The sequence below is a fragment of the Lepidochelys kempii genome, chromosome 13 (genome assembly GCF_965140265.1).
Source record: "Lepidochelys kempii isolate rLepKem1 chromosome 13, rLepKem1.hap2, whole genome shotgun sequence".
Lineage (NCBI taxonomy): Eukaryota > Metazoa > Chordata > Testudines > Cheloniidae > Lepidochelys > Lepidochelys kempii.
This window is the reverse complement of record NC_133268.1, coordinates 9,373,805-9,385,568: the sequence shown is the minus strand read 5'-3', so window position 1 is coordinate 9,385,568 and position 11,764 is coordinate 9,373,805.

Sequence of the window (11,764 nt, the reverse complement as noted above, 5' to 3'; positions counted from 1 at the left end):
TCCAGAGGAGGACAACACAGGAGGGAGGGAGGGACAAATGGAGTCCCAGAGAGCCTTGAAATAGTGTGGAGCAATGTCTCACGGGTTCGGAATGCTTGTGCTGTAACAGTGCATTAGCAAGATGACATTGAACAATAAAAGTGTGAAGGTGGCATTGTAATGTCAGAAGGACCTCACATAATAGTGACTTTGTGGCTCTTTGCAACTCCCCTTCAAAACTGAGTGGCTTTCTGTTCTGCAAAGCTGAGGACAACTGAATTGGATAAAAGAACAGGAGTACTTGTGTCACCTTAGAGACTAACAAATTTATTTGAGCATAAGCTTTCGTGGGCTTACAAAAGCTTATGCTCTAATAAATTTGTTAGTCTCTAAGGTGACACAAGTACTCCTGTTCTTTTTGCGGATACAGACTAACACGGCTGCTACACTGAAACCTGAATTGGATAGTTTACCTGTATGAACAAGAGGGTTTGTGTAGTTGCTTTTCTTTTCATATTTCACATCTAGTGTGTGAATAAATAATAGCTTAGGCCTTGAGCCAATGAATGCAAAGACGGGCTGGATTGGGCTCTTACCCAGCTATTCCAACTCATGTCATTAAATGAGATGATTGTAAAAGTAAGTAATACACCATGAAGTTTCTCTAGTTCTTGTACATTGCAGATATACTCCTCTGCACCTAAGTATAGTTCTGAAATGGGAGAGGTGTCAGAATGCTATCAGCAAACGATTCATAATATTAAATGCTAGCCTTGTATTACAAAGCAGCATCTCTTCTAAACTGTTTTTTCCTATTAGTAGGATTAACATGAATTGTAAGCAGAATTCCAGAGTCAGTGCCAGGCATGCAATGGTTTTTATAGAATATTAGGTCCATCTCATAATTAAATGCTCTATCTTTTTTCTTGTAAACAATAAGTACATAAAAAGATAATAGGAAAAAAATGGCCTGAGCATAATTGTTTATACAAATATAGCAAAAGGAGCTCCGCATTATAAGTCAGCAGTGCTAGAAATGTCAGGTCTTTTGCTTTGTCCTTAACCTTATGGTGTAAAGCCACAGTCAGCTATGGGCCTTTGAATGTAACAGACTATCTCTTCATAGCTTTTGAACATTGTAAGGCTAGGACTCCCCCAGTTAATGAAAGCAAGAATGCATTTCTCTCAATACAAAGGTAGTTCAAAAAGGGAGGGTGTCATAAATATAAAGGGAAGGGTAAACCCCTTTGAAATCCCTCCTGGCCAGGGGAAAGCTCCTCTCACCTGTAAAGGGTTAAGAAGCTAAAGGTAACCTCGCTGGCACCTGACCAAAATGACCAATGAGGAGACAAGATACTTTCAAAAGCTGGGAGGAGGGAGAGAAACAAAGGGTCTGTGTCTGTCTGTATGCTGCGCTGGCCGGGGACAGAACAGGAATGGAGTCTTAGAACTTTTAGTAAGTAATCTAGCTAGGTATGTGTTAGATTATGATTTCTTTAAATGGCTGAGAAAAGAATTGTGCTGAATAGAATAACTATTTCTGTCTGTGTATCTTTTTTGTAACTTAAGGTTTTGCCTAGAGGGGTTCTCTATGTTTTTGAATCTAATTACCCTGTAAGATATCTACCATCCTGATTTTACAGGGGGGATTTCTTTATTTCTATTTACTTCTATTTTTTATTAAAAGTCTTCTTGTAAAACACTGAATGCTTTTTCATTGTTCTCAGATCCAAGGGTTTGGGTCTGTGGTCACCTATGCAAATTGGTGAGGCTTTTTATCCAACATTTCCCAGGAAAGGGGGGGTGCAAGTGTTGGGAGGATTGTTCATTGTTCTTAAGATCCAAGGGTCTGGGTCTGTAGTCACCTAGGCAAATTGGTGAGGCTTTTTACCAAACCTTGTCCAGGAAGTGGGGTGCAAGGTTTTGGGAAGTATTTTGGGGGGAAGGACGCGTCCAAACAGCTCTTCCCCAGTAACCAGTATTAGTTTGGTGGTGGTAGCGGCCATTCCAAGGATAACGGGGGTAATATTTTGTACCTTGGGGAAGTTTTGACCTAAGCTGGTAAAGATAAGCTTAGGAGGTTTTTCATGCAGGTCCCCACATCTGTACCCTAGAGTTCAGAGTGGGGGAGGAACCTTGACAGAGGGGTATCATAGAATCATAGAACCATAGAATATCAGGGTTGGAAGGGACCTCAGGAGGTCATCTAGTCCAACCCCCTGCTCAAAAGCAGGACCCATCCCCAATTAAATCATCCCAGCCAGGGCTTTGTCAAGCCTGACCTTAAAAACTTCTAAGGAAGGAGATTCCACCACCTCCCTAGGCAATGCATTCTAGTGTTTCACCACCCTCCTAGTGAAAAAGTTTTTCCTAATATCCAACCTAAACCTCCCCCACTGCAACTTGAGACCATTACTCCTTGTCCTGTCCTCTTCCACCACTGAGAATAGTCTAGAACCATCCTCTCTGGAACCACCTCTCAGGTAGTTGAAAGCAGCTATCAAATCCCCCCTCATTCTTCTCTTCCGCAGACTAAACAATCCCAGTTCCCTCAGCCTCTCCTCATAAGTCATGTGTTCCAGACCCCTAATCATTTTTGTTGCCCTTCGCTGGACTCTCTCCAATTTATCCACATCCTTCTTGTAGTGTGGGGCCCAAAACTGGACACAGTACTCCAGATGAGGCCTCACCAATGTCGAATAGAGGGGGACGATCACATCCCTCGATCTGCTCGCTATGCACCTACTTATACATCCCAAAATGTCATTGGCCTTCTTGGCAACAAGGGCACACTGCTGACTCATATCCAGCTTCTCGTCCACTGTCACCCCTAGGTCCTTTTCCGCAGAACTGCTGCCTAGCCATTCGGTCCCTAGTCTGTAGCTGTGCATTGGGTTCTTCCGTCCTAAGTGCAGGACCCTGCACTTATCCTAATTGAACCTCATCAGATTTCTTTTGGCCCAATCCTCCAATTTGTCTAGGTCCCTCTGTATCCTATCCCTGCCCTCCAGGTTTTTTGTAATCAATTTTAACGCTAGACCTGAATGAGTATTAGATTTTTTCCTTATGCTTAATTAAGTCTAATGAAACAATGTATACTTCTTCCTGTCACCTGTCGTGTGATTATGTTAAATATTTAATTCTTGTGAAGAATTAAGATACACATCTAATCTAGCAATCTGTTCTCTCTCTGGAGTATTTTTTATTTAGTTCTGCTTTTGTATAATGAGTTTCATTTCAAAGGAAATTGTTAAATATGTTGGCAGGAAGGGGAACATGTCACACTGTACTGTTTGGGGAAGAGAATACTGCTAACTAGGCATGCAACGTGTAAGCTTCACAGCATCGGCAAGATGGTGCAGCATAGATGCTTCATTCTGCCTTTCCACAAGGATAAAATGACTCTCACACACAAAAGACACTAAATCCAAACTCTGTGTGTGTTTTAGGATCTTCAGTAGAAGATCTTCCTGCACAGCACAGCCAAATGATTAAGGACTTTGAAAATAAGAACACAGGGTTCACATTGAAAATATCCCTCGCACCATGCACACATTTCAAGGTTGCACATTTCTTAGACTTGTTTTCCCAAGGCGCTGTCAACTGTGTAATAGAAAAATGTATTTGTACACCTCTTCCCCCACCACCCCACGCTGCTCTGAAACAGAACGATGCATTTCTACGTATCCAGTCAACCCTGGGGAAGAAATCACTTTAAAGGAAAGGCCAGGGACATGTTTATGGAAGCAATCCCTTTATAATATGGATGTTTTCAACTGGTCTTAATGATTTCCTCTGATAACAAGTAACAGGGGAAAAAACTATACTTAAAATATTTATTACAAATGGACTAAATATAGTATTAGCTGTCCTATTAAAAACAATGTGAAAATAGTTCACTGGGGCTTTATTTGCATTAGCCATTATTTGCATCTAAGGACAAAAGACAAATTTGCAAAATTATTTTCCAACTGGATGGGTCTGTGTGTGTGTAATCATTTTTTCATAGTATATAAAACCCTTTCTCAATAGACCGTAGCAGTAATAGCTACTTCTTATTTACAACTCAGGAAGAAGACCCAGCAACCAGATCTTATTATGCAGAGTGAACTTTTTAAATTAAATTATGAGGACTAATGTGCTGGCTCATAGTAAATTAATTAGTTCTCAGACTCTTGAAAGAGATGATATCAACTGTTTTAGATTTCATAGCATCTCTCTTCAAAAAATTTCAGGCAAAAGTTTACTGTTGTATGTTAGTTAAGCAAACACCTGCTTTATGAAAATCTGCATTCTCCTAAGGCAACAATGCTAAGGTAACACCATAAGAGGCAGCAGAAAAAGAGGAAAGAACCCTCCAGTTCAAATAGAAAACCCAAGTAAACAGGAACTTTTCATTTGCTACAATTTTAAGTAATTTCAACATTGTGATCTGCATTTAAACCCACATGTTTTGATCTGCAAAAACAGTATAACATTCCGAGAGGGCTTTATTAAATGGAGCTCAGTAGGGTAACTTCAGTCAAACAATAATACTCAAACAAATGAACACACCCACAGGGGAGTCAGGGAGGTTGGGGGGGTTACTGCAAGAATGTCTTCCTGGCATCTGTTAGGCTAGAACATGTATATTAAACAGCCTAACTAGCTTTTCAAAAGTAACTTTGCACTTATGTAAAATTAATAGGGCATTCATTATAAAATCCATGCAGCATCTTATTAAATGTGCTCTGTCATTGAAAGTAGAAGGTGGAGGCTTTTTAAGCTAGGGTTTTGTTGCCCTCTAGTGAATGAGGTCAGCATTATGCATGTGAAATTATTTTGATCACTGCATAATTAATGTGCAGTGAATCGGTACAAAAATGCAGTCGAATTGCATCCCTTTCCAGCATGAATTAGTTAACACATAGAAACCCTTTTTAATTGTTTTCATACTCTCCCCCACCCCCCACTTCCTCAGTGAAAATGCACAATTGTGTGGCTGTCATGATAAAGAAAGCTCGCCAAAGACAAGGAGTAAATCAACAAATCAACAAAGCAGATCTGCAGTACAGTAACTTTAATACACTGGTATATACTTACCATGTCTCCTGAAAAGAATGCCTAATGACACTGTCATGCTACAAAATGCATTTTCAACTGTGATAAATTATGCCATCATTTACTTTCAGGAAGCACACTGAGATTTATGAAAGATTACTGCAAAATTATCATGCCCGGCTAAAAAAAAAAAAAGAAAAGCCAAATGTTGTCATTGGCACCAGGGAAAAAATAAACCAGTAGTAAAACAAGGGGAATTTGTAAAATATTACACAGGATGAAAATGTGCAGTCTTGGGGTCACATTCGGTTTCACACGCCCTCCCCTGTGTGCATCTGCTAAATGGCATGAATATCAATGGTGTTGCTACAATGCTTGTAAAAGGATGACTGCCCCAGCCCTGATTGCTGAGAAAACCCATTGGGCCTAAAGTTCTCCACTGCCTTGCACCTCGTGTTTTCATTTACTACTGAGTGTGAAATTGGTATACAATGCTTCCAAATCATACAGAGGTAGCATTTTTTAATTGTTCTTCTTAATCTCTGAGGCTAGGACAAGAAGCAATGGGCTTAAATTGCAGCAAGGGTGGTTTAGGTTGGACATTAGGAAAAACTTCCTAACTGTCAGGGTGGTTAAGCACTGGAATAAATTGCCTAGGGAGGTTGTGGAATCTCCATCATTGGAGATTTTAAAGATCAGGTTAGACAAACACCTTCCAGGGATGGTCTAGATAATACTTAGTCCTGCCACGAGTGCAGGGGACTGGACTAGATGACCACTCAAGGTCCCTTCCAGGTCTATGGTTCTATGATTTTAGACTCGCTTTGTACAGGTGTAAATGACTATCCAAGATTCAAGGCAGTTAGAGGTTCAGGCCTGTGAAGAGATCTCTCTTTAGGCACTTCGGGCTGAGAGGCACTGTTGTGGGTCTGCCAAGGAGTCATGGTCCACAACTTTGTAATATTCACATTCTCCTTGACCTGAAAATGGTTGGCTTCCCACAGCCCCTTAGACAGAATATTTCTACTCTGTTCATGGGCTGCCCACATCCAGAATGTGGGCACACATTAATGCTGCTATTATTGCACATCCATGCCTGTTCTTTTATTTGGTTGGCTTTGGCATAAATTGTGAGTCCAGAGGTTTGCCAGTATTTTGACCCATAGTCCTCATTTCTGCCAAGACTTTTCTTTTTAAAAGTAATTTTTCAAGGCTTAACCATGTTTTGTGGTTGTCAATCAAAGCTGCTGTTTGCATAACTCATATGAGATCACCTCATGGTTTATTTGTAATTGTGGAGAATGCGCCACCATTATGAACCCAATCCAGTGCCATTATGGGCCCTGTCCTTCAACCATTCCTGCAGCATTTTCGCCTTAGAAATGTGGAACAACTGAATGACTGAGTGTGTACAACTTGATGTTGCCATGGCATAAACAGTCCTGAATGTAATCAAATAAAAATTTTCACTTCCTTCTGCAAACCGTCATAGATATGCTCTAAAGCATATGCCCAAATGGGCAGGAAAATCAACACTTCCCCTTCCCCACCCAGAGGGAGGGAGCTCTTTGTAGGCCTGAGCAAAGCCCACTGAAGTCAATGGGAATTTTCCCATTGACTTCAATGGGCTTTAGATCAAGCCCCATATTCCTGAGCAATTCTCTATCTGGTGAGAGAATACAGTATTGAAGCTGTCACTGTCAAGGACAGGGATAGTCCAGAGTGGTTTGGGGCTAGGACAGCCAGAGGATTATAGCTTGGGTTATGGAGCACAAAATGACAACAGAGCCCTTTACTGAATAGTCTAGAAGATAAAGAGAAATGCAGGACCAAGGAGATAAATGAAAAAGGAGCAGTGGTCACTGTGCACCATGAGAAACACAGAGAAGAAAAGATGAATATTCTCCACATAGAACAGGACCAAGCTAAGGGGTGAAATGTGGTTCTTCAGGCCACTGAGAGGATGTTACAAATAGTAGGCCAAATCCCAAATACTCCACCTAGGCTAGACTCTCCTCTCAGATAATTGGTGCATGTGTGAAGGGTTGCCACTGAACCCAACGGAGTTACTTCAGGTTTACATATATATGCACAAGTAAGGCAGAATTTTGCTCAGAGGCTTCAATGAGAGTTTTGACTCAGACAGGATTTTGGCAAGATATCCATAAATAAATGTCTAAAATAATTGACCGTGTTCCTCTCATGAATGCATGTGCATGTGTGCGCACGCAAGGAATATAACAATAATGTTGTTTTTTATGTTGGTTTCACTGAAGTTCTATAATACTCTGAGGAGGCTGGCAGTGGGTGTGGTGGGAGGAACCTTTGATCAAAAGTTATTTATTATAGGTCAGATTCTGACTCAGTTCCTCTAAGCAGTACCTTATTCCACAAAAGGTTTCACTGATTCCCGGGGAAGCACCCCAGGGGGAAAGGTACTATTCAACATAAGGGTGGTTTAATTCATTCTCTGTAAGTAACAGTCCGTTCACCAAAGAGATTTCTCACTTACATCCTCCCAAAATTAAAGTACATCTGTATTCTGTAAGCATGTGAAGCAGTTGTTACATGTGCCAGGGCTAACCGAGACTTGTTCCATCCACCTTTCAATAAAAAGTTGCCTTCCTTGTCTGCTGCACCATTGGGAAAATTCCAGAAATGTCACAGCAGTCCCATTCTAATTTCCCACCTATTGTTTTTATTTGCTCAGCTATTCGTTGTAACAGCATTTCCACTATTGCCACACAATAATAGCCTTTATTATGATATATTGTATACAGTGTAGAGCCAGTAATGTTGGTATATGAATTTCTTTTATAGAACCTATGATCTAAACCAGAAAAGAGAAAGGAAAAATAAAATGTTACATCTAGTATTGACTTAATTAAATGTTAAACCGTAGGGCAAATCCTGATCTTAGTTATACTATTATAAATGTGAACACTTCAGGGCTGTTAAGTGACAATGGCAAAGACTCGGCCTCAATCTCCTGCTGACCCTATAGGTCTGGTTTTGTTCAGAAAGGCCAAGGCCCAGGAACACAGAAGAAACAAAGACTATATCAGTTTTAAAAGGGACAGTCTCTCAAGAGAAGGGTAGTAGTTGTTGGGGAGAACCAGACTGAGACACAGCACCCAAAGGGGGGCGTCTGAAGAAGGTAGGCCTGCCTCACTTACCTTCGGGGTGTTAAGCCATTAGGGAAGATCTATGCTTAATTTGTAATGAAAGAGGTGCCGGGGCTCAAGCAATTTTTTTTTTAACTTTCATAACTTACACGGCACACCCAGAGGTGCCAGGACTATGAACTGTCAAATCTAGAGGTGCTGGGGCTCAGCCCTGGCAAAGCCTGGCACAAATTAAGCACTGGGGGAAGATAGACATGCATGTAAACTGTTGCTATTTTTAAATCCTTTTTCTCTAAATGCTTTGTTCTTACTGTAAAAATAACCAGTACTTTGCTTACAGAAGGTTGTCTGATCACTGTATACCACTGCTCACAGACTCCTGAAGGAAAGAACTGCAGGTACCTGAAATCAGTTGGTCCTGCTGGGTAAGAACAATCAGTACACAGGGATCTGAAGCGCAGGGCTCAGTCTAAGACTGGGAGAACTGCAAAATTCCACCCCGGGATAGGTCAAAATGTAAGCCTAGACACCAACGGGGGTACATTCTGAGAGGAAGGGGAGATAGGCCCTATAACTGTGACGCTACTCATGTGTAAAGCTTTTAAAAGTAGGGCCGGAAATAGCAGGCTAGAGTGAAGTGTAGTGCAATTCTTAGTGCTCTCTAAGCATTTCTTAAAATACAGCTGAATCCTGGCTTGCTATATTTTCTTGGACAGAAGCTGCTGATTTTGTGCAATGTTATCTGCATACTGCAGTGTGTCTTGCCTAGGTGTGGCACAGTTTCCTCAAACTGCCCTGGTAACAAATCTGGATCTCCGGATACACAGAGGTGAGACGATTACTCATTTCTCCATGTCCTTTTGCTCCTGAGCCATGCTAGCCAGGGGCTGCTATCTACCATCAATTGACACCCACTAAGCTATTACTGCAAGCTTTGAAGAGAGGGCTGGAAAAAGAAGCTTAACACACGTCTACAGTTTTTACACTGCTGCATTTTTAAGGCTCTAAGCTCAAGTCAAAGCCATGCCTTTGCTGCCTTCAGGAGGCACATCCTGATTATCCCATGGGAACTGTTCAGCGTCTCCACCTGGTTTTTGAAGCATCAGCAGAAATTGGGTGCTCAGACCCCAGCCTGCTAGTAATGTTTATCATGCACATTCGTGTTCTTCAGCTGATGGAAGCCATTTCCCACTGCACTGTTTCAAAGAGTGTTTTTAAAATTAGATTGCTAGGCCGCTGATGCGGGCCCACTGCCAAGCGACAGCATTTGAGCATGGGTCAGCTCATCAAAGGAGGCTGGCTGAAGTTTCAATACCAGTCTGGATAATGTATGAAGCCAACATTTTGTGGCGATAGCAGTGTTATTATGATTACAGACAACCAACATAAAAAAAGTAATGAGCTTTACTGACCTTGTTTGAGATGTACAATGTACTATCATAACCTATCATAACCTAACTATCATAACTATCATAACCTAACTTGCCTATCCCATCCTAGCAGCTGCAAGATATTTGCTTGAAATCTAACATGATCTGGAGTATGCTTTCACTATTCTATTTAAGCTAACAGCACAAAAGCCTGATTTTCAAACGGGTTTAACCTTATCTCTATATTTTCCTAGGTATCATTATTATTTATTATTAAAATACAATCTTCTCAGAATGATTTTTTCCGTTGTTAGTGGTATGTATTCTTAGCCTTAGCATCACCTTAACAAAGTATCAGCGCTCAGTACACTGCAGGAATGGAAATATATTCATTGCTTTTATGCTATGGATTTATCCCATGACATTTTTTTCTCCCCATGGTGAAAATTTTATAAATTTTACTGGCTGAGTTTATACACGCTGTGGAAATTAATCTGAATAAAGTGAGCACCCTTAAACTTTTTTTTACCTTGTTTATTGTATTTGATATATTCCTTTTATTTAGAATGAAGAAGTATTGCAAATATTGCAAAGAAGGATTAAAGGATTTTCTAGGTAAATGGCAACTTTGAATGGCTTTGTTGTCATCATTATTGGCATGCAAATGCAAAGTTAAACAGAGCTACAGTAACTTTTGGCTTTCTCCGGTAGCCGCTCATTAAATACACTGCCAATTTTTGCTTTGTTTTCATCTCATTTTGCATTAGTTCATAAGTCTCTGTGTGTTATTTAGGCATGTGGCGAACTGAGATACTTTCTCATCTTTTACAATTTTCTTGTCTTGAATCTGATCATTAGATGGCCTCCTATTACTTTTATTTCTTCAAAATGGAGACTTGATTTCCTCCCCACCCCAATGTGGAAATAAAGCCACTTAAAAATTGAAAGCCATTGATAAAACTGGCTGACTTCTAATGGCAAGATGTGTTTTCAAATTTGGAAAAATTTTTCCTGTACTCAGCAGTCCACAATGAATGACTGAGCCAAATTTCAGGATTCTAGCTGAACAGGAACATGGAAATTAATTATCTCAAGCAGTCAGCACATCACACCATTAAGAGCATCTGTATGTTCTTAGATAATAGCAAGTTTGTGACTGCGATATTAGAACAGATTGTTACCTTGTGTATTTTTAATATTTCTGGACAATTACTGCCATGAAACATAAAGCAACACTGAATGCTCCCACATCCACTAATCTTCACATTCAAATCATGTATTTGAGTATGAATTTTCCTTTTCTTGCAATCTAATATACACATTATACCAAACAAATTAACCCCCAAATGATTGTTTATTGGTTAATCTCAAAGTCCAGAAGGAGGGAGATATGACAATTGTGGTCATATGAACTGGCCTCATTTACAAAGCACATGAATTATTAATCAGTTAAAAAATGCATGTTTTTGTTGCTGAATGGACTTAGAACAGGATATTACAAACTAAAGAGACATTTTTATGTGCTTTCATTTTAATTCCAATAAACCATCAGCATGGGAGCATGTTTTAGCATGTTCCTTGTCAACGCACTGTCAACCTGTGGAACTCCTTGCCAGAGGATGTTGTGAAGGCCAAAACTATAACAGGGTTCAAAAAAGAACTAGATAAGTTCACAAAGGATATTAGCCAGAATGGGCAGGGATGATGTCTCTAACCTCTGTTTGCCAGAAGCTGGGAATGGGTGACAGGGGATGGATCATTTGATGATTACCTGTTCTGTTCATTCCCTCTGGGGCACCTGGCATTGGCCACTGTCGGAAAGCAGGACACTGGGGCTAGATGGACCTTTGGTCTGACCCAATATGGCTGTTCTTATGTTCCTTCTGACACCTGTATAGCAATGGCTTTCAAAACTGGCCCCACTCTCAGTTCCCTATAAAAACTGTGATATGAGGATTTTTGAAGATGCATCTTGCACAGGGAGTACGTGAACTAAAATAAGTGTTTTCCATTGCTGATTTCTGTGATCTAAGGATAAATGAACAGAATGGTTGGGGGAGCTAGAGTTGCTGAGTCCACTCAAATATCAAGGGCCTGATTAACTTCTATGTTATTCCAATTGTATCTCAGTGTAGCAAATTTGAAATTGCACAAGTGTAAAACTGGAATAACACAGTTTTGTATCAGACTGAGACTGATACACCAGAATGAAATTTATCTGACTATGACAGTCCTGAGTCTCCTCTTACA